Source organism: Lissotriton vulgaris, chromosome 2_1 (assembly GCF_964263255.1).
Source record: "Lissotriton vulgaris chromosome 2_1, aLisVul1.2, whole genome shotgun sequence".
NCBI lineage: Eukaryota > Metazoa > Chordata > Amphibia > Caudata > Salamandridae > Lissotriton > Lissotriton vulgaris.
In genome coordinates, this window is record NC_141687.1 from 1,420,005,291 (window position 1) to 1,420,029,948 (window position 24,658).

Here is a 24,658-nt window from a genome sequence, read left to right on the forward strand (position 1 = left end):
TACGGAGCACAAGGTCTTGTTCTCACACTGCACATGCACTCCATGGAGTCCCTATAAACTCACCTTGGGTGGTTCCTTGGGGTCCCAGCAATTAATACACTGTCTTGACTTGAGTCCTGGTTCTTATACCACTTTTTAGTATATGGTTTGCCCCCCCTGCTATTTACTGTGATTTCTTTGCTATGCTATTGCGTGCTTTGTGTCTAGCTCCGTGTGGTAGATACTGGAAAGTACTTGAGAGTATTCTGTAATAAATACATATTTTTATAAATACCTTGTGTGGTTCTCTTTTCATTTAATCTATACTATAAGATTACATTCTGGTTAAACAAGCGCACTTTACACTCCTTCAAGACTAAAGGCTGCTCTCCACAGCTTACACTTGGATAGCTTCCTATGGTTGTCTGAGACCTCCTAAATCACCATAAGTGTTGTCTGAACTGGTGCAGGGTGCCGACTTACATTTAGTAGAAAACATATACCAGGCCAGCCTCTCATATGCATGCTTTAAAATTGCTTTTAATTAATGATATCGGAGAAGGACGTATTTCTGAAGGAACAAATGGAAAAAAAGTAGTAATTGTATAAGGCACGTACCCCTTTCATAATGACATTTTAACGTATTTCTGTGCATTTTATTCATGTTTGATATTTTCTTAACTAAAAAGTCTCTGCACATTTGGATATAAACTGCTACCCTGTAAATGTAATGACTGTGTACTGTCCTATAGATATGGCGTGTAGCCATTTGGAAAAATGGTTTTCCTCGCATGATATATGAAACAAACTCACGGTGCAATCCGGATGTTTTCATGAACAAATATTTAGCAAGGGGTAATAACGAAGAATTCACTTGGAAAATAATGTTTGCTCAATTTAAGCGTCAAAAGCATGTTCATAATAGCAACATGATCCGAAGGGAGAAGCTTAAATGTGCCTATCAATAGAAGGCAAGCATTATTTTCTCACATTTATGTTTATAACTCTATCATATGTATATAAACAGATGGAATCTCGACTGACTTGATAATTCGTGGGCAAATGTTATCAACCGAAATGAAAGCTTCTACTAATCTGCTATTGCTTCCTATTGTTATAAATTAAAATATTGAGTGCATACTTCAATTAAAAGTCTAAACTAAAAGCAAATTTGATATTGCTTTCCGTAAAGGATTTTGGTAATGGTAGATATTGCTGTGCATGCCTAAAAAGCCGCCTCACATTTAAATATGCGTATTATTTCCCATCTGAATAATTTAGCATGTTCTAATTAAAACACATTTTTCATGGACATTTGAGTTATTTGCCTTTTCAACTATGTGCTACAGATGGAGAGCTAATCACTTAAAGTCACATCTGAAGTGTGGATTTTGATTAATATAGGTCAGATGCTAATTTCTCTACTGAAAAAAAAGCTTTGATCATAATTTTGAAACTGGGAAAGTATCTCACTACATTTTCTCAGAAAAACTGGATTTATAATGTTTTCTGACATAGTGAGAAACTGCATTTGTATACAGAGGGAGAGAAAGAAACATGAAGTGCTCACACCCTTGATGAACATAAAACCAATGTATGGAAACATTTCTGATACATACATTACATTAATAATGAAATCCTGTGAAAAACAATAATGGTGCTTCATTTACTTCCCTCCCGTCAGAAAAATCTGCATAAAATAATCCATTTCATTTGGCTACACTCTTTTAAATTGAATGCACAAGCTAATTTGCTAGTAAGAGAAATACATAGATTAGATGCGTGACTGAATCTTAAAGTTGAATGAGATACTTTTAATAGCTATTTTGTGGGCCGGAAATGTTCACTGTAGGATAAACGGACGTGTAGTAGGCCTGGCATCCTGCCATTTTTGTGGGCCCAACAGACACACTAATATAGGCCCAGATTTACTAAAAGTTAACACAATGCAGGGCAGCAAGCAGAGTTGCTGCGCTCTGCTGCATCAACTGGAGAGAGCAAAATTGATCCATATCTACAAAGAAATGGCTCCGTTCTGACCTCTAAGTTTGCACTTTGTGCAGCCCTGTGCAAATGCAGGCTATCTTGTGGCATAGCACATTCAGGGCATAGCTCCCACACGTAATCTGGAGAAGTCCTACTCCTTAAAACGCTCTTGGCATAAGTTTTACTGCGATCAATTTGAAACCCTATTTTCGAGCTCCGTCCCAGAGCTGTCGACAGATCCTTACAAAGCTTATTTAGCTTTTTCTGATTAGATTAGTCAGCCTCTAGATAAGCTAATTCCAGCTAAATGGTCTCCTAATCGTATGTCCAAATCCAATCCGTGGTATAATAATAAGCTAGCTTTGCTGTGAAAAATCTGTAAAAAATGTGAAAGATCTTGGAGAAAGGACTTTGACCCTATAATGAAAGCGCATTATCGGGACGCAGTAAGGACCTACCACAGGGCAATTCACACTGAACGTGCAGCATTTTATGCTCTAAAAACTTAAGAATAGTATTAATCCCGCGAAGAGTATCTTCTCTATTGTGTCAGATTTTAAAAATCAGAAAGAGACGGCTGGCCCATCAATTTCCTCGAGTCAGCAATGCGAGGAACTTGATTTATTCTTTTTTTTAAAGATAGAAGACATCTACAAAGGCTTCCCTATGACTAATCTGGACTGTCCTGAAATACTCAGCAATGGGACGATGAACACCTTAGAGGTATTTCCTCAGCTGGAGCAGGACCGGTTACTTGCCCTCTGTGCAAAAATCAAATCAGGCTCATCGGCCGATCCTCTGAAACCTGACCACTTTAGGAGAATTTTACCTACTATGTCTCCCTCTCTTGGCCAAGTGATTAATAAATCACTCAGTCAAGCGATCGTTCCTACAGCATGGAAACAGGCCAGAGTAGTGCCTTTGCTTAACCCCTTCGCTGCTAGGCCTTTTCCCCTCCTGTGCTGAGCCCTTTTTTGGCAATTTGGGGTAGTGCGCGCTTAGGCCCCTGTAACTTTTTGACCACATAAGGTATCCACGCCAAATTTGCGTCCTTTTCTTCCAACATCATGTGGAATCCAAAGGTGCCCAGGGTTTCTGGATTCTCTTGGAGGGGTCCCAGAAAGTAACCAAAATATAGTGATTTTTTTGTTTTTTTCAGAAAAATTGGAAAAACGGGCTGCAAATGAAAGCCTCTGGGTTTTTCCCTAAAAACGTTATCAAAAAAGGGTTTGTGGGGCTGAAATCTCCATTTTCATAGCTTTTAGGGAATAACAGTCTTTTGTCAGAGAACCGACATTTTTCACACAGTATTGGCATTTTTCTGTGACATAGCCTATTTTTGCTATTTTTAGAGCTTTCTACCTCCTTCCAGTTAATGGTAGAAAAGAGTTTGAAAGCAATAATGGATCCTGGAATGCTGTACATTTTCGAAAAGTACACAAAATTCTGAATTCTGAAAGGGGTCATTTGTCTAAATCCATGAAGGTTTCTTTATAGAAACTAACAGTTAAATATCGAAAAAAATGAAAATTTGTTTAAAAAAACAGCCTTTTGTGTCAACGTTTTCACCTATAACTTTTTCTAATTTTGAGAACTCTTGGAAAGCAATATACCGTTATGTCCGTTAGACCTTCCTGGTTGTGGGGATATATAGGACTTGTAGTGTCACCAAGAACCCGACAAACCCAGATCCAAAAACTGAGGAGCAACTTGCAATGGTATTTTTTCATTTACCGGGTATAGAGCACTTTGTTTTGGAAAATGTATACATGGAAAAATCTGTATGAAAGTCACCTAGGTATTTCTGAATTGGGTACAAATTATAGAGTTCAGAAACAGTATATAATTGCTAATTTTCAAAATTGGGAATACTCATACTAGCATGAGAATTATTGGTCATTTTTCAAAAAAAATTTTTTTTAAACACAATGTGTTTCATTGAAAGGGAGAAATGCATGAAAGCTCAATGGGTAATAACAGTTAATTTACAAATTTGAATTACCCCAATTCTCCCGATAAAAACGGTACCTCACTTGTGTGGGTTGGCCTTGTGCCTGCGACAGGAAACGGCGAAAAATGCAACGTGCTCACACCTAAATTTTGCAGTTACAAATTGACCCTTTTTTGGCAAAGTGCCTACCTGTAGTTTTGGCACCCTAGCTCTGCCGGCATCTAGGGAAACCTTGCAAACCTATACATTTTTGAAAAGTAGACACCCAGGGGAACTCAGGGTGGGGTGACTCCTCTGCCTACCCCCAGGTTTTGTTACCCAGAATCCCTTGCAAAGCTAAGATTTTGACAAAAAAAACACATTTTCCTGACATTTCAGTGGTGGAAAGTTCTGGAATCTGCGTGGATCAACAAATTTCCACCCACCCAGCGTTCCCCCATGTCTCCCGGGAAAAATGGTACCTCACTTGCCTGGGTAGGCATAGTGGCTGCGACAGGAAACAGCGCAAAACGCAACATGGTCGCACCTCAATTTTCCTGTGAAATTTTGAGCTCTTTGGACAAAGAGACTACCTTTAGTTTTTGCGCCCTGGCTCTGCCTGCACCTAGGGAAACCTAGCAAACCTATACATTTTTGAAAAGTAGACACCCAGGGGAATTCAGGATGGGGTGACTCCTCTGCCTACCCTCAGGTTTTGTTACCCAGAATCCCTTGCAAAGCTAAGATTTTGACAAAAAAAACACATTTTCCTGATATTTCTGTGGTGGAAAGTTCTGGAATCTGTGTGGATCAACAAATTCCCACCCACCCAGCGTTCCCCCATGTCTCCCGGGAAAAATGGTACCTCACTTGCATGGGTAGGCATAGTGGCTGCGACAGGAAACAGCGCAAAACGCAACATGGTCGCACCTTAATTTTCCTGTGAAATTTTGAGCTCTTTGGACAAAAAGACTACCTTTAGTTTTTGCGCCCTGGCTCTGCCAGCACCTAGGGAAACGTAGCAAACCTATACATTTTTGAAAAGTAGACACCCAGGGGAACTCAGGGTGGGGTGACTCCTCTGCCTACCCCCAGGTTTTGTTACCCAGAATCCCTTGCAAAGATAAGATTTTGACCAAAAAAACACATTTTCCTGACATTTCAGTGGTGGAAAGTTCTGGAATCTGTGTGGATCAACAAATTTCCACCCACCCAGCGTTCCCCCATGTCTCCCGGGAAAAATGGTACCTCACTTGCCTGGGTAGGCATAGTGGCTGCGACAGGAAACAGCGCAAAACGCAACATGGTCGCACCTTAATTTTCCTGTGAAATTTTGAGCTTCTTGGACAAAAAGACTACCTTTAGTTTTTGCGCCCTGGCTCTGCCAGCACCTAGGGAAACCTAGCAAACCTATACATTTTTGAAAAGTAGACACCCTGGGGAATTCAGGATGGGGTGACTCCTCTGCCTACCCCCAGGTTTTGTTACCCAGAATCCCTTGCAAAGCTAAGATTTTGACAAAAAAAACACATTTTCCTGACATTTCAGTGGTGGAAAGTTCTGGAATCTGCGTGGATCAACAAATTTCCACCCACCCAGCGTTCCCCCATGTCTCCCGGGAAAAATGGTACCTCACTTGCCTGGGTAGGCATAGTGGCTGCGACAGGAAACAGCGCAAAACGCAACATGGTCGCACCTCAATTTTCCTGTGAAATTTTGAGCTTCTTGGACAAAAAGACTACCTTTAGTTTTTGCGCCCTGGCTCTGCCAGCACCTAGGGAAACCTAGCAAACCTATACATTTTTGAAAAGTAGACACCCTGGGGAATTCAGGATGGGGTGACTCCTCTGCCTACCCCCAGGTTTTGTTACCCAGAATCCCTTGCAAAGCTAAGATTTTGACAAAAAAAACACATTTTCCTGACATTTCAGTGGTGGAAAGTTCTGGAATCTGCGTGGATCAACAAATTTCCACCCACCCAGCGTTCCCCCATGTCTCCCGGGAAAAATGGTACCTCACTTGCCTGGGTAGGCATAGTGGCTGCGACAGGAAACAGCGCAAAACGCAACATGGTCGCACCTCAATTTTCCTGTGAAATTTTGAGCTTCTTGGACAAAAAGACTACCTTTAGTTTTTGCGCCCTGGCTCTGCCAGCACCTAGGGAAACCTAGCAAACCTATACATTTTTGAAAAGTAGACACCCTGGGGAATTCAGGATGGGGTGACTCCTCTGCCTACCCCCAGGTTTTGTTACCCAGAATCCCTTGCAAAGCTAACATTTTGACAAAAAAAACACATTTTCCTGACATTTCAGTGGTGGAAAGTTCTGGAATCTGCGTGGATCAACAAATTTCCACCCACCCAGCGTTCCCCCATGTCTCCCGGGAAAAATGGTACCTCACTTGCCTGGGTAGGCATAGTGGCTGCGACAGGAAACAGCGCAAAACGCAACATGGTCGCACCTCAACTTTCCTGTGAAATTTTGAGCTTCTTGGACAAAAAGACTACCTTTAGTTTTTGCGCCCTGGCTCTGCCAGCACCTAGGGAAACCTAGCAAACCTATACATTTTTGAAAAGTAGACACCCTGGGGAATTCAGGATGGGGTGACTCCTCTGCCTACCCACAGGTTTTGTTACCCATAATCCCTTGCAAAGATAAGATTTTGACAAAAAAAACACATTTTCCTGACATTTCAGTGGTGGAAAGTTCTGGAATCTGCGTGGATCAACAAATTTCCACCCACCCAGCGTTCCCCCATGTCTCCCGGGAAAAATGGTACCTCACTTGCCTGGGTAGGCATAGTGGCTGCGACAGGAAACAGCGCAAAACGCAACATGGTCGCACCTCAATTTTCCTGTGAAATTTTGAGCTTCTTGGACAAAAAGACTACCTTTAGTTTTTGCGCCCTGGCTCTGCCAGCACCTAGGGAAACCTAGCAAAGCTATACATTTTTGAAAAGTAGACACCCTGGGGAATTCAGGATGGGGTGACTCCTCTGCCTACCCACAGGTTTTGTTACCCAGAATCCCTTGCAAAGCTAAGATTTTGACAAAAAAACACATTTTCCTGACATTTCAGTGGTGGAAAGTTCTGGAATCTGCGTGGATCAACAAATTTCCACCCACCCAGCGTTCCCCCATGTCTCCCGGGAAAAATGGTACCTCACTTGCGTGGGTAGGCATAGTGGCTGCAACAGGAAACAGCGCAAAACGCAACATGGTCGCACCTCAATTTTCCAGTGAAATTTTGAGCTTCTTGGACAAAAAGACTACCTTTAGTTTTTGCGCCCTGGCTCTGCCAGCACCTAGGGAAACCTAGCAAACCTATACATTTTTGAAAAATAGACACCCAGGGGAATTCAGGATGGGGTGACTCCTCTGCCTACCCCCAGGTTTTGTTACCCATAATCCCTTGCAAAGATAAGATTTTGACAAAAAAAACACATTTTCCTGACATTTCAGTGGTGGAAAGTTCTGGAATCTGCGTGGATCAACAAATTTCCACCCACCCAGCGTTCCCCCATGTCTCCCGGGAAAAATGGTACCTCACTTGCGTGGGTAGGCATAGTGGCTGCGACAGGAAACGGTTCAAATCGTACGGTGGTGAATTTACAATAACCAATAGCAACATTACCTTTTTTTGGGGGGGGGGACTGAGTTTTTGGACCGGGGCTCGGCGGGCATCTTTGGAAAGTACCAAACCCAAACAGTTCTGAAAACTAGACACCCGGGGGAGTCCAGGGAGGTATGACATGCGTGAGTCCCCCAATGTTTTCCTACCCAGAAATCCCTGCAAACCATAAATTTTGGTTAAAAAAACAGTTTTCCAAACATTTTTGCGTGGGATCTCCGTGTCGGCACAAATGTCCAACCACCCAGCGTTCCCCTTGTTCTCCCGAGTTAAATGATACCTCACTTGTGTGGGTGGGCCCAAGGCCTGTGTCTAAGGCAGTGGGGCTTAATTTGTAAAACATAAATACTACTTTTTCAAAAGTCATTTTCGGACTGTTCTGCTTTGGGGCACCCACACAAGTGAGGTATCCTTTTACTCGGGAGAACAAGGTGAACGCTGGGTGGTAGGACATTTTTGCCGACACGGAGATCCCACGCAAAAAAGTTTGGAAAAGTGATATTTTTACCTAATTTTAAGGTTTGCAAGGAGTTCTGGGTAGGAAAACATTGGGGGACCTACGCATGCCATACCTCCCTGGACTCCCCCGGGTGTCTAGTTTTCAGAACTGTTTGGGTTTTGTACTTTCCAAAGAATACCACCGAGCCCCGGGCCAAAAACTCAGGTGCCCCCCCCCCCAAAATCAAGGTTGTTTTGCAATTGGCTATTGTAAATGCACCACCGTACGATTTGAACAGTTTCCTGTTGCAGCCACTATGCCTACCCACGCAAGTGAGGTACCATTTTTATCGGGAGACCTTGGGGAACGCTGGGTGGGCGGAAATTTGTGTGAGCCCAGTGACGCCACGATTTCCCACACAAAAAAAGTGTGAAAAAACAGATTTTTTCAACATAAATTGAGGTTTGCAAGGGATTCTGGGTAAAGGAACGTTGGAGGATCCACGCAAGCCATACCTCCTTGGAAGCCCCCGGGTGTCTACTTCTCAGAAATGTGTGGGTTTGGTAGGTTTCCCTAGATGGGCGTCTAGCACGGGGCCAAAAACCCAGGTAACCCCTCTTGCAAAAGCTGGCGGTATTGAATGTCCAGCTTCCAAGGAGGTATGGCTTGCGTGGATCCTCCAACGTTCCTTTACCCAGAATCCCTTGCAAACCTCAATTTATGTTGAAAAAATCAGTTTTTTCACACTTTTTTTGTGTGGGAAAGCGTGGCGTCACTGGGCTCACACAAATTTCCGCCCACCCAGCGTTCCCCAAGGTCTCCCGATAAAAATGGTACCTCACTTGCGTGGGTAGGCATAGTGGCTGCAACAGGAAACTGTTCAAATCGTACGGTGGTGCATTTACAATAGCCAATTGCAAAACAACCTTGATTTTGGGGGGGGGGGGGCACCTGAGTTTTTGGCCCGGGGCTCGGTGGTATTCTTTGGAAAGTACAAAACCCAAACAGTTCTGAAAACTAGACACCCGGGGGAGTCCAGGGAGGTATGGCATGCGTAGGTCCCCCAATGTTTTCCTACCCAGAACTCCTTGCAAACCTTAAAATTAGGTAAAAATATCACTTTTCCAAACTTTTTTGCGTGGGATCTCCATGTCGGCAAAAATGTCCTACCACCCAGCGTTCACCTTGTTCTCCCGAGTAAAAGGATACCTCACTTGTGTGGGTGCCCCAAAGCAGAACAGTCCGAAAATGACTTTTGAAAAAGTAGTATTTATGTTTTACAAATTAAGCCCCACTGCCTTAGACACAGGCCTTGGGCCCACCCACACAAGTGAGGTATCATTTAACTCGGGAGAACAAGGGGAACGCTGGGTGGTTGGACATTTGTGCCGACACGGAGATCCCACGCAAAAATGTTTGGAAAACTGTTTTTTTAACCAAAATTTATGGTTTGCAGGGATTTCTGGGTAGGAAAACATTGGGGGACTCACGCATGTCATACCTCCCTGGACTCCCCCGGGTGTCTAGTTTTCAGAACTGTTTGGGTTTGGTACTTTCCAAAGATGCCCGCCGAGCCCCGGTCCAAAAACTCAGTCCTCCTCCCCCAAAAAAAGGTAATGTTGCTATTGGTTATTGTAAATTCACCACCGTACGATTTGAACCGTTTCCTGTCGCAGCCACTATGCCTACCCACGCAAGTGAGGTACCATTTTTCCCGGGAGACATGGGGGAACGCTGGGAGGGAGGAAATTTGGGTGAGCCCAGTGATGGCACGCTTTCCAACACAAACATTGCTGAAAACATTGTTTTTTTTAAGTAATATTGAGGTTTGCAGGGGATTCTGGGTAAAGGAACGTTGGAGGATCCACACAAGCCATAGCTCCTTGAAAGCACCTAGGTGTCTACAATTCAAAAATGTATGGTTTTGGTAGGTTTCCCTAGTAGCCCATCAATTCCAAACACATACACACATACTGGTTGGATTTGGCATGAGGGCAAGTGATGGTTCAGTATATAAAAACATTAACAAGAGATTTCCCAAAAAAGAAATGCACTGTCAATTACATGGACAAAGAAACTGAACCAATTACTTGCAGCTCGTGAGCTGTAAAGCCAGCGTCAAGGCACCAACCGCTTTACAGGCCATTCACACTCCTTTCATACCTAAAACAAAGAAAAACAATCACACCACCATGCACAAAAGGAACACATCACAACATTTACAAAAAAAAAAAAAGAGCACCCGTACTGAAAAATATAAAAATTAAAAAAAAACAGCAAACAAATCCTCAAACACACACACTGGTTGGATTTAGCACGAGGGTGAGTGAAGGTTCAGCATATACAATTCAATTAGCAAGCAAATTCACAAATAATGAAATGCACTGCTAATAATTGAGAGAACGAGAAACTGAACCATTGACTCACAGCTCGTGAGCTGTAAAGCCACGACAAGGCACCAACCTCTTTACAGGCCATTCACACACCTTTCATACATGTGACACATACAAAACATTCACACCGCCAGCCGCAGGCCCTTCACATCAAAACACTCACACCAGCAGACAGCGCCATTCAAGGGCCCATCACATTCACACGCCCACATTCCAGACACAGCAAATACACAAATTGATGGACTGGGTGGAGTGGCACTCAGCTAGCACTGTGTGTAGTGACCATCAGAAAGTAAATACTCACACACCGCCAGCCAAGCGCAAGTCCACCAACACCACCAACCAAGCACTTGTCCACACTCACCGCCAGCCAAGCACCTAACCTTGCACACAAACACCAAAGCACCATCCATTCACACCGCCAGCCGAGCACCAATCCTTGCACACAACCAGCAAAGCTCCATGCACTCACACCGACAGCCAAGCACCTAACCATGCACTCCGCCAGCCAAGCAAAAATCCACGCACCCCCCAAGCACAACTCCAATCCATGCACTATGCCAGACAAGCACCAGTTCACGCACACCACCAGCCAAGCGCCATCCACTCACACCACCAGCCAAGCACCTAACCATGCACTCCGCCAGCCAAGCAAAAATCCACGCACCCCCCAAGCACAACTCCAACCCATGCACTATGCCAGCCAAGCACCAGACCACGCACACCACCAGCCAAGCGCTATCCACTCACACCACCAGCCAAGCACCTAACCATGCACTCCGCCAGCCAAGCAAAAATCCACGCACCCCCCAAGCACAACTCCAATCCATGCACTATGCCAGCCAAGCACCAGACTACGCACACCACCAGCCAAACGCCAGTCCACGCACACAGACAATCCAAGCATAATGCAGCACACACCACCATCGAAATTAGATTTTTTTAAAGAAATACCACAAATCAAATGATGAAACCTACAAATCTGCTAACACAAAGTCAAAAACTAAATGCTGTGCACCAATGCACACCTTAAAGCAGACTAAAAATATTACAGAATACAGACCAGACAGTACACTTACAAGCTCAATGAAACTCCCAAAACTTCTTTTGTGTGTGGTACGATTTAAAACAAGCTGGCACACACAATCCAGGTTTTGAAGGACAGTCAGGGCAGTACAAACGAGACTCCCTCCGCACTTCTCTTCGCCAACAGACTCTACATCTTTTAGTGGGATTGTCTTTTGCAGTTGTGGGAGGAATGTATTCTGGAAAGTGGCGATCTTTCAGTCTGGCAACTTCCTCCACCACTCCAAATCTTGGGACACTTGCCTGTTCCACTAGTACAAGGCTGCCTATTATAGTCTCCTGAAACTTAACAAAAGGCATCTTTACCTCAGGACAAGATTTCTGGAACACAACGAAAGCATTAAAGGATGCCAAGTGGAAAAGATGAATAGCCAACTTCTTGTACCAAATGTAAGACTTTCGTAGAGCAGCATAAGGTTCCAACCTCTGATCTACTCTGTCAACACCACCCATGTACTTATTGTACTGTAAAATGCACACAGGTTTACGCACTTCAGCACGCTCACCCCAAACAGGCAGAGCTTCAGTGCTTTCATCATGGATTGTAGTCAGCATGTACACATCTCTCCTGTCACAAAACTTCACAGCTAGAAGCTTACCACATCGCAATGCAGTAGACTGTCCCCGCACAAGCCTTTTGCAAACAAGTTCAATAGGGAAACCTTTCCGGTTACTGCGCATCGTGCCACAAGCAACAGTGCCCACTTTTGCCAATTCCTTGAACAAACGCACACTAGTGTAGAAGTTATCTACATATAAATGGTGGCCTTTGTTAAATAATCGTCTGCCTAGTTCCCACACAATTTTCTCAGTCACTCCAAAAGTGGACGGACAAGCAGAAGTGTTAATGCTGGAATCCTTACCGGTGTACACCCTGAAATTATAAACGTATCCAGTCTCACTGTCACACAGCATATACAGTTTGATTCCATAGCGTGCCCTCTTACTAGGAATGTATTGCCTAAAAACCAAGCGGCCCTTGAACAATACCAAAGACTCATCCACAGCTATTTGTTTTCCAGGAGCAAAGATCTCAGAAAAACGATCAACAAAGTGATCAATGACAGGCCGAATCTTAAAAAGACGGTCACAATCAGGGTGATCACGTGGCAACGCTAAATCATTATCAACGAAATGCATCATGCGAAGAAGAAGCATATACCGATCACGAGTCATAACTGCTGGAAATATAGATGTTGCCATCAAGGGACTAGTGGACCAATAAGAAGACATTGATGGCTTCCTTAGCAAGCCCGTCAAAAAAATTAATCCCAAAAACTTCTTCATCTCTTCAACACATGTGGGAGACCAATAGGTAGCTCTAGAATGGGGCTTAAGGCTGGCACTGTGGTCCCTCAAATACTGCTCTGCATACAAATTAGTTTGCTCCACAATCTCTTGCAAAAACTCATCGTCAAAAAACAATTGAAAAAATTGAATTGGCAGAAAATTGTCAGTATTCACTCTACACCCTGGAACACCAGTGAAGTCTGGCAATTCAGGCTGCACCATGCCAGGGGCAACCCAGACGTCATCACTAATATCGGAAGAAGAAGCCACCCTAGCCTGCAGCCCAGCTGCCTCTTGCTGCACTACATCAACGGGAACACTAGCATCCCCAGCTGCCTCTTGCATCTCAACATCAACAGAGGAACTCGCCTCCCCAGATGCCACTTGCTGCTCAACAACAACAGAAAGACTAGCAGCACCAGATGCCTCATGCTGCTCTACAACAGGAAGACTAGCAGCACCAGATGCCTCATGCTGCTCTACAACAGGAAGACTAGCAGCACCAGATAACCCTTGGCGAACAACAGCAATGTGAAGCTTTTTGGGCGCAGCCTTTACCACACTTGCCTCTTCCCGACGAGAAAGTAAGCGAAACCTTAAGGACCTAGGCAGCCGCTCAGATGGCTCTTGCCTCTCTACCGGCACATCAATGTCCCTCTCTACCACAGGCACTTCATCAGCACTAGAAGAATCATCATCCGATGAAGAAGATACCATGCGAAGAGAAAACTCACTGCCTGAATCTTCTGCAAATTCCTCATGCTCCGAATCGGAGTCAGTGTCTGGACCATGCTCAGAGGAAGTCTCAAAAAGCAAACTAACAACGTGCCGAGCAGTCATTCTGCGAGCAGCCATTATCCTTGCTATGCAAGAAGACTACACACACAAGTGAACAACAAGCTACACTGTGCAAAGTACGAAGTAAACAAGGTAGAGTCTTCACGCAAAGAACAACACACTTTAAAAACAATTCAAATCTAACAAAATATAAGAACACTCACCAGCACCTACTCTGCTGAAACACAGCAAAAAGAAAGGAAATCCCACTAGAAAGAAAAAAAAGTATAGATTAGACAAAGTACACATCAAGCAGCAATACAAAAAAAAGTTAACAATCAAGAACCACAAAGCCACACAAACAGCAATAACTAGACTTTTCAAAAAAACACATTCATCTAGGGAAAGTAGTACAACATTTTTTTACTTACCAAGCACATGCAACTACACAAGCTGCAAAACCAGCAGTAACTGAACCACAACCTACACCAATAGCAACAGCAAAAGCCTGGATCAAAAACAAAGAGGAAATAAAAAAATTAATACTACATTTCACAAACTACATAACAAATAAACAAACAACACACAAATTTACCCACAAAATCACATCCACACAGATGGGCCATCAAAAAGGGGGGGGCAGAAAATCTAAGTTAAAAATCCAACCCACCAGGAAGCGACCCTTGCAAAAGGGGTCACTTCCTACAATCTAAAATGAAATCCCTGGTGCTAGTGGGGGCATTTCCACCGCACAAACGCAATGCTGTGCGCAACCGTGAGGCTGGAAAGAGACATCAGGAGAGAGGAAAATCACTTGCCTCTCCCCTGATGCCTCTTTGCGGCCCCACACCCCCAAGACTCTCAAAAATAAATTACCACCTCCAGGCGCAGGAAGCAAATGGCTTCCTGACCACCTGGGAATCCCTGAAGATGTTGCACATGCTGTGCGTGCTGACGTCATCAGGGATTATCATGGGGAGGGGGGCAACAGAATTACTGTGGATAACAGTGATGCTGGACAGAGGCACTTGCATCCTTCACTTTCACAAGCTACATCCAAAAACAACTCCTATCACCAGGAGCTCCTTTCACCCCATCTGGTGCTCTCATCTGTCTGTGACCATTCATACACATAAGAGGCATGTGAACACGCACAGAAGACCCCCGTTTGGCCCCGCCCACCAACTAGCGGAGTGCACCATCTTCCCTAAATTTACCCACTATGATGGACAGCTTACTCAAGGAACCTGTGCACACATCGGTGCGATGGCATAGTAACTCACACGGTCACTGGAGACAAAGCAAGCACTCGAGTTGCAGCACAAATTCAGGAAAACATTCATCAGCCCAAAAACATTTGTGACCTTCCCACTATGATGGACAGCTCACACAAGGGACCCCTGCGCACATATGTGTGATTGCATAGTAAAGCACACTTGGACACTGCAGACAAAGATGGCGCTCGAGTTGCAGCACAAATTCAGGAAAACAATCATCAGCCCAAAAACATTTGTGAGCTTCCCACTATGATGGACAGCTCACTCAAGGGACCCCTGCGCACATCTGTGTGATTGCATAGTAACGCACACATGGACACTGGAGACAAAGATGGCGCTCGAGTTGCAGCACAAATTCAGGAAAACAATCATCAGCCCAAAAACATTTGTGAGCTTCCCACTATGATGGACAGCTCCCTCAAGGGACCCCTGCGCACATCTGTGTGATTGTCTCCAGTGTCCATGTGTGCGTTACTATGCAATCACACAGATGTGCGCAGGGGTCCCTTGAGTGAGCTGTCCATCATAGTGGGAAGCTCACAAATGTTTTTGGGCTGATGATTGTTTTCCTGAATTTGTGCTGCAACTCGAGCGCCATCTTTGTCTCCAGTGTCCATGTGTGCGTTACTATGCAAAGATGGCGCTCGAGTTGCAGCACAAATTCAGGAAAACAATCATCAGCCCAAAAACATTTGTGAGCTTCCCACTATGATGGACAGCTCACTCAAGGGACCCCTGCGCACATCTGTGTGATTGCATAGTAACGCACACATGGACACTGGAGACAAAGATGGCGCTCTACTTGCAGCACAAATTCAGAAACACATTCATCACTATGATGGACAGCTCACTCAAGGGACCCCTTCGCACATCGCAGCGATGGCATAGTAACACACACATGGACACTGAAGACAAAGCATGTGTTAAAATTGCAGCACAAATACAAATAAACATTCATCAGCCCAAAAACACTAGTGAGCTTTGCCTAGGCAGGACAGGTGTGTTATTTAGCCACTTCTGATAAACACAAAAGTATACTTTATACATATATATACTTTACTATATGCCCTCAAAGCTTTACCAAGGGAGTAATTGTAAAAAAAACCAAGAAAGTGGCCAGGATGCAACCATGCCTCACTCCTCTGCTCACCTTTAAAATTAGCACTGTAATTGTATTTTTTAAATGTCCCCCATCAGCATTTTTTTAACCAAAAACGGCCAACACAAAACATCAGATGCTCGAAAACAGTTCATATTTTATGTTCCCCCAAAAAGGGGAGCGACCCTTCCCCAAGGGGCCGCTCCCCAAACAACGAAATTGCACAAAACATCAAAAAAAAAAAAAATACCTAGCATTCCAGCTGCACGATCGCACGATCGTGCAGCAGGAATGCTCAAAAGTGGCATCGAGGGAAAGGAAAAGCCTTTCCTTTCCCTCGATGCAAGTTTCAGGACAATCCCACCCGCCCCCGCCGCAAAACTAACCTGTTTACCAACGACGCGCAGGAAGCAAATGGCTTCCCTGCGCGTCGGTAAACAAAAGGCAACCTCCGGTGACGTCAGCGCGCCTCGCGCGCTGACGTCATTGATGACGCGGGCGGGGAGGGCGGGGGGAGGCAGGGGAAGGTCTTCCCCTGCCATCCCCGCAGAAACGAACGAAATCGGGCAGACTCGGGGAGAGCGCTGGCGCTTCCCCCGAGGGTGGGGTTCATGACGAGCTGGGCTCGTCATCAGTGTTTGAGGAGGCTACACCATGACGAGCCCAGCTCGTCATCAGCCCCGAAGGGGTTAAAAAAACCCTCCTTGGATGCCAAAAAACAGAGAATTTCAGGCCAATTTCATTGCTCCCCTGGACTGCTAAAATTGAAGAAGCATACATTAATTCCATTCTCTCGGACCACCTGACCAGTAATAATGTCCTTGACCCCTCGCAAAATGGATTCCGTGCTGGCCATGGTAGGGATTCAGCGCTTTTGATGCTTCAAGAACATCTCTGGGCAGCACTGGACGCAGGACAGACGTCGGCACTGATCCGTTTGATACGGTGTCCCATGCCATCTTGCTGCGTCGGTTAAAAGAGGCAGGCATCTGTGGCCTTGCTTTGAAGTGGCTTGCGTCATGTCTTGCAGACAGGTCTTACCAGGTGACGGCTCCCCCTTTTTCTTCATCAACATTTCCCATCAAGCATGGAGTACCACAGGGTTCATCTCTGAGTCCTCTGCTCTTTAATTTATATGTACAACCTTTGGCTGGTTTGGCGAAGAGCAGAGGGCTGACGGTGGTCTCCTACGCCGATGACACGCAGCTGGTGGTGGCACTTTCTGGTAACTCTAGGGACAACGCTGCTAAGTTCCAGGGTGATCTTGCGGCAGTTGCCGGCTGGATGACAGCTAACTGCCTCCAGGTGAATGCTAGTAAGTCGGAGGTGTTGCTGTTGGGAAAGGATCATGGGTTATGAAATGAGCACTGGTGGCCCAGGAATCTAGGTACCCCCCGCTCCTAAACAGGTGATAAAGAACTTTGGGGTCTGGATGGACTGTTCGCTTAGTCTCCAGACTCAAACAAAGAAGGTAGCGGGCACCTGTTTCGGTCTCCTCCATGGGCTGAGGACTATCCTGGGCTTCTTCAGTGCTCCGACTAGACAGCTTATTATTCACACACTGATTATTTCTAGGCTAGATTATGTGAACTCTCTGTACCTAGGGGTAAACAAGGCAGAAGTACTAAGGTTACAAAGAGTTCAGAATGTCGCAGTGAGAGCTCTTCTGGGCTTGCGCAGAGTCTGCTCAGTGTCTGGCAGTCTTCGCAATCTTCACTGGTTGCCTGTGGCTCAAAGGATTCAGTTTAAAGCACTCTGTATAGCTTTTAAAATTCTGAAGCTTGGATCCCCTAGCTCACTGACAGATTTGCTTTTGTTCTATGTCCCTTCTCCCCCCCACCCCCCCCCCCCAGCTTCGCCCCATGGGCCAACATTTGCTGCGGGTCCACCGCGTCAGGAAAGTTCGAGCTGGAGGTCGTTCCTTCCATTATAGAGTGGCTGTTCTTTGGAATTCTTTGCCCCCTCACATTCATGGCCTTGACAATGTCACTCATTTTAGGAGAGCTATTTAAACCTTTATTTTTCCTACTGTGTAAACCCTCTTCCGTATTTTGCTGCTGTTTTGATTTTAGCTCCGGGACGCCCCTTGGCTTGGGCAGCTGTCGTGCTCAATAAATGTCTTAAATAGAAAATGTCTTAAATAAATAGAATAGAAGAGTGTCTGCAGAAAGAGGATTCTTCCTGCTCAAAAACTATTCTTTAAGGCTCAGAGAAAAAAACAATAAAGTAGTAGAAACACTAGTAGAAATAAAGATAGTTCTGCTCACTACCCAACCTCAGGTAGGCACAAAATGGTGCCATAAATCCATGTTTACAAGTCTTCGTAGATATGGATTTTCATAAAAATCCATGGATGTATGCACAAGATTGTCCATGTATCACCCAAGCAATATCTCCTGGATTGCCCATGGTATAATGTGGTACAAGATGGAGGATTGTATACTGCTTCCCCAGACAGTGGAAGTGTTTGCCTAAATTCTTGTAGAAGAAGGGAGATACCCAGGACACTGAAGTGAAGGAGAATGCAGACAAGGCTACTCCATCACATGCAGCTCCTTCACCAACCTGCACCACCTCTACCGATGATGACACGTTCTTCATGAAACATATGCACCTCTGTCTTCAGACTGGCAACCACACCCCCATCAAAAGCACCCTAGCTTACCGTCCACCTGGACCATGATCCACCTTCAGCAACCTCCTCGTAGACTTCATCACTCATCATCTTTAGCTCGAACAAATTAATTTTACTCAGCACCCTCAACCACCATCCTAAATACAGAAAGACCCCAACTCCATGGCATTACTTTAGAGCCTCAAGATCCTGGGACTTACTCATATCATCCAGGGCCTCACCCACAACCCAGGTCACACCCTCATCTCCATCTTCACAGCCAGAGTCAAGGTCAAGTTCAAACACCTCACTCTGCTCACCTGGAGAGAGGACTCCATTGTCCACTTCTTCATAGACTCACCCGAACCCCCCTCTGACAAGAATACCTACAGCCTCAGATGTAGCAGGAACAAGATAAAGGACAGCGATTGGACCAACAGCCTCACTGCCCAACAACCAAACCTCATCACCGGCCTGAATGCCGGCATCAAGGACTTCAACAACTGGATCAATACTAGGGCAGACACTCTAGCCACCTTGCAGAATGTAAGACACTCAAGAACCAACATCCAAGGCAGCTAATACTCCAAAGACCTCCAAAACTCTAAACAACTGTGCAAACAACTGAAGAGAAAATGAAGAACCATTTGGACACCACCGCAAGATGCACATACAAGTCTGCACCCAGGAAATACCAAACCAATTTAATGAAGCAATAGATATCATCAAAGTATTCTTCACAACCACAGCAGGCACCAACTCCATCACCCCTTCACAAGAGCTCTGTGACTATCTCTCTAATTTCTTCCACAATAAAATCCTCAACATCTTCAGCAACTTCGACCCCCAAAACAAGAAACAAGAACTCACCAACCAGCTACCCACCACTTCCAAATTGGCCCAATGGATCACAAACTGGAAACCCCTCACTCCAGAAGACATCACCGAAATCATGAGAACAATACAATTCGGGCCCCCACTGACACCTGCCTCACCATATCTTCAACCTAGGAGGAACTTTGATCAGCTCCCACCTCACCACCATCATCAACACTTCCCTCCAAAGTGGAACCTTCACAGACAACTGGAAACACGCAGAAATCACAGCTCTCCTGAAAAAAACACATGGCAGACGCAGAAGTGCTCAGCAACTACATACACATCTCACTTCTAGCCTTCCCATCCAAAGTCATGGAGAAAACTGTCAATAAACAACTCTCCAACCATCTGGAACAACAAAACCTAATAGATATCTCACAGTCTGGATTCCACAGCAACCACAGAATGGAAACTGCTCAAATCACAGCAACTGATGACACACGGACCATCATGAACAAAGAGGAAATGATAGTACTCATACTACTCAACCTCTCCGCAGACTTCAACACTGTCTCCCACAGCACCTTAATTACAAGCCTGCACAACTCTGGAATACATGTCCCAGACCTGATTTGGCTGACCTCCTCCTCTCCGATGGGACCCAGTGAATCAGGCTACCACCCTACACCTCAGAACCGAAGAACCTCATTTGCAGAGTCCCTCAAGGATTATCGCTGTGCCCTACCCTCCACAATGTTTACATGGCACCTCTCGCCCACATCAAAGGAAGCCACAGAATCATTGTATCCTACGCAGACGACACCCACTTCATACTCTCCCTCACAGTCAACAACCACACCACCAGAGACAACTTCAACCCCTGCATTTCTAAAGTAGCAAACTGGATGAAACAGAACTGCCTAAAGATCAGCACAGATAAAACTGAAGTAATGATTTTTGAGAACAAGAGCTCTCCATAAGACGACAGACTCACAATGACCAAACAAGTGAATGCCATCACCTCCTCCTGCTTCTTCATCCTCAGTATGCTCCGCCAGATTTTCCATTGGCCCATCTACACTAGACATACTGTCACACAGGTCCTCATAACCCTCAGACTAGAAACTACAAAGCACACTATGCCAGAATCATGAATCAACTCATACAAAGACTACAGACCTCCCTGAATGCCGCCGGCAGACTCATCCTCAACATTCTTCTTAACAGACACATCACGCCCTACCCCAGAGAGCTACACTGGTTACCAGTCCAGACGTGATGCTAATTTAAACTGCTCACCCATGCATACAAAGTCTTCCACAATGTCAGACATACCTGCCTTGATCAGCGTCTCAACTTTCAGTCCACCAGGCAACTGTGCTCAGCATCCCTTCATCTTGTGCAAATACCTGTATCCACAGGAGCAAGTATCATGGAACAATCTTTCACACCACATCAGGAGCTCCCCATCCCTTCCCAAGTTCCACAAGAAACTGAATACCTGGCTATTCAACAAGGATCCCGGTCGGCCTCTTTAATTACCCAGTGCCTGGATACCCTTCAAGTGATAAAAGCGCTCTACAAATCCACATAACATAACATAACAACATAATGTATGATAAACGTTTAGCATGCGAAATGGTAATTCGTTCTTCCTCAGCAACAACAGTTGATTGTTGGGTAGGGCTGAGATGACGGATACTGTTGTTATGGGTACGAAATATTCTAGGCAGGGCATGCCCTATTGCCTTTACCTGATTGCTACTTCGGGAAGGCTGATGACAACCATGTTCAGATAGAGTCCTCACACTTCATTATGCCCCTGTTTTGGATACTCCTGCCTGAAGCCCACATCATCACTGTCTGCTGTGAGAGCCATCACTTTGCACAAAGACTGTGGATGCACTGTAGTCAGATAATTACACTTGAAAAGACTACCACAGATTGGTTAAAGGACCTTAAACATTGGATTCACACCACTTGTCTAGAAAATTAGTATAAAAGTGGGACCCATACCACCCCACTTTGTTCCATTTCCAAGGTCTTCTTGACAAAGAAAGGGAGTGCTCCACAGAGTTCTTGCAGAGTTGCTGTGAGAACATAGCTAACATCTGCAGGACAGCAAGTCTCTTAAAGTTGAGGGAGCATTACCTGAAGTCTGTGCGGCTTGCTGGAGAGTTGTGGGTGTACCTAGTGCCTAAATGCCTGTCCGTCTACTCAGAAAGGGTAGAAGAATGCCTGGCCTGCAGGAGGAGATACTGTACTAGAGGACAATCCCAGCCATGTTTCCAGAATTTGGAGCACTCGTATAGTCAACTTGTACAGGGAGCCCACTGGTCAACACCTGAGGGTGACCTATGAGACCTATGAGGCCCCGTACCACTGCTGTAACTGTTTACACCTCCAAAGGCCTGAAGGGGAGACTGAAACTGCTGAATAGGAATGATTGTTGCCAAGGCCTGATGAGCTGTGTGTCCCAGAGGCATGATCCATCTTTGCAGGTTCAGGTGCCGATGTAGAACCTCCAGTTAGAGATGTGATTTTAGGGACAATTGATTTGAATTAGTCTTAGGTATGAATTGGTAGTGTACACCAAATTAGTGTAAGGCACTGCATGAATCCTCCTATCCTATCCTATTCTGAGTCCTATCCTCACCGCTGATCACCAATGTTAGAAACTGGGTTTCTGGCTGGCAGAGGTATGTATTGTGTCCAAGCTAGAACCACAATCCTAGTCAGGGTAAGTCAGATACACTTTCTAAACTAACCTGTGCTCACCCTCTCATATTTTGGCAGAGCAGTCCGGGTTAACTTAAGAGGTAATGTGTAGAGGTAATGTGTAAAGCATTTGTGCAACACTTAAAGTAGGAAAACTGTGAAAACAAAACAAAAAAAAAATGTGCAGCAGATTAGAAAAATAGAGCTAAATTTAATTAACAAAACAAGGACAAAATGATAAAATTCCAATAAGTATAACTGAAGTTAAGAATTGTTAAAGAATATGTGCAAATATAGGGGCATATTGACAAGGGGAAGTATCGCCGCTTTTTCGGCGAATTGTGCAGAGAAAGCGGCGATACTTCTAGAGCCCTATCCACAAGGGCATTTTAACACCTGGCTCAACCCCACTTTGCATGTCGGCGACAAACATCGCTAATGACATGCAAAGTGGGCATTCCCACGTCCAACCACATGTAAAATGTGGTTGGAGGTGGGAACACCCTATTACCAAGGCAGGCGTTGGGAGAGGCAGACCTGCGATAAACTTGTTTATCGTAGGTCTCCCAACGCCGACTCTGACCAGGTGTTAGGGCATTGATAACATGGGGGTGTGGATCATAACTCTGGTTCCACCCCCCCATATTATCAATGCACACATTAGCGCATGAAAACAACTTTTGTTTTCATGCGCTGGTGTGCCATATCGCCGACTATCGCCGGATTTCATTTCGCCTACGTGATGCGCATTGATAATTGCGCGCTATCACAGTGAAAAAATCCAGCGATAGCCGGTGATATGGGAATGTGCGTTGTGCCTTTTCTAACGCACTTCTAGGTAATATGCTTCCTAGTTCTTTAAAGCATAAAGCACCAACTTAAGCCATCTGGTCGCGGGTGACTGGATTAAATCCAAATGCTCAGACCAATCGCAATGGAGCTTGGTCCTGATACAGAGACCAACCTAATTCTGCTGAAAAAGTACCTTGTTGCTCTGTCGACAAGGCACAATAATCCTGTCATGTTATAATGAATTTTGAGAAATAAAGAATGAATCAATCTACAATCAATCTTTGAAAATGTCTATCCTTAAGAAGCCATCTTTTCAATATTGTGTTGGGCATTAATATTTGTGATACAAAAATACTTCTATTTACTTTTGATATAAGTAATCTGGTGCTGGGTAAACTTGTGGGTTAAAGGCACAATAAGTAGAAGCAGAGGAAGTGATGCGTATGCATCGATCCTTCTGGATGTAGGTGATGTACAGGTTTCGAGCATAAACGTATTCAACAGGAGAATACAAAACTTAAACAGTTGTTAGGAAGATCCCTATGAACAAAAAGAGGAAAACGCCTGCCTCTATGAGCATACAGTGAGACTAAAGTTCTTTATATTAGAAAGTGTCAATGACTCAAAGTAGTCTGACATACCTTATTTCCAGTGATAATCCCGCCCGAAAAACTCGAGTTACTCCATTGTTTATTTTCTAGATAGTGGTCAAATCTTGTCATCCGAGTGCGAGCTTCCAGAGTTCGTGTAGCTGCAATGTGGTGCCCGAGCCTAAGGAAAATGCAAAGCCATATTGTGGTGTGTTCACCCTGTAATAAAGCTATTTCTTAGAAAGTGCCTTCAGTATTGTCCCGGACCGGGGGAGTGAATAGCTTACCGGCACGCTACTCACCCCAGAGAATGCTCCCACCCTTCATGAGTACGCTGCGTTTGATTGAGGAACAACCAGATGTTTCTAAACACGATGCGATTGGCTGTCGAAATAGAAGGCAGACTATAGAAGTATATCCAAATGTCAATCTTTGGTCCCTCTATCTTGTAACAGTACAGTGTTGTTAGTTAACCACAGCAGCACATTAAAGATTAGTTGATCCCTCGATATGTGTGATCAGTATCGTCATAAATTGACATAAATAGTTATGAGTCGGCACGTTCGAGGCGAATAGACAGGAGCACTGTATAGTGCAAGATAACATGATCAGTATAGCCATAAATGACATATCTCATTGTCAGTCGGCAAAGTTAAGGCAAAAATTGAGACCAAGACTTTTATATAGTGCAAGGCAGCATTGTTTCTGTTAAGTATCTAGTTAGTGTTCCTAGTAACCTCTCGGCAGTTGGCAGCATGAGGGTAGTCTAAAATTCTCACCGAATGTAGACATAAAGGAAACCCCCTACCCCCCTAGATGGTGTTGCTAATAATGCCTGCAATTCTATTGGTTACTGTATTTTTGGATTCAGCATCCAGACACAGAACATGCATAAAATGTAATACAGATATTGATGGACAGTAAGAGACAGGAAACTTTAACATATCGCTACCATATGATGTTACAGAGTTTTTTAGGAATAACAGATGAGAAAGTGTGGCACCTCTTAATCCTCTCTTATGTGTGTCCTATTGTTGAGCTTATGATGTAACTAGTCTTAGTGCATGACCCAGTTTGTCTCGGTGTGAGCAAGTAACATTATGTCATAGAGTATTGTTTACTGGCTGTACATTTTATACATCACATAAAGGTCTGCGGTCTGCTGACAAATGCATTTGTGACCGCTTCAGAATCAAATTAACACATACAGATGAAATTGAAGAGATATACTTTCAATG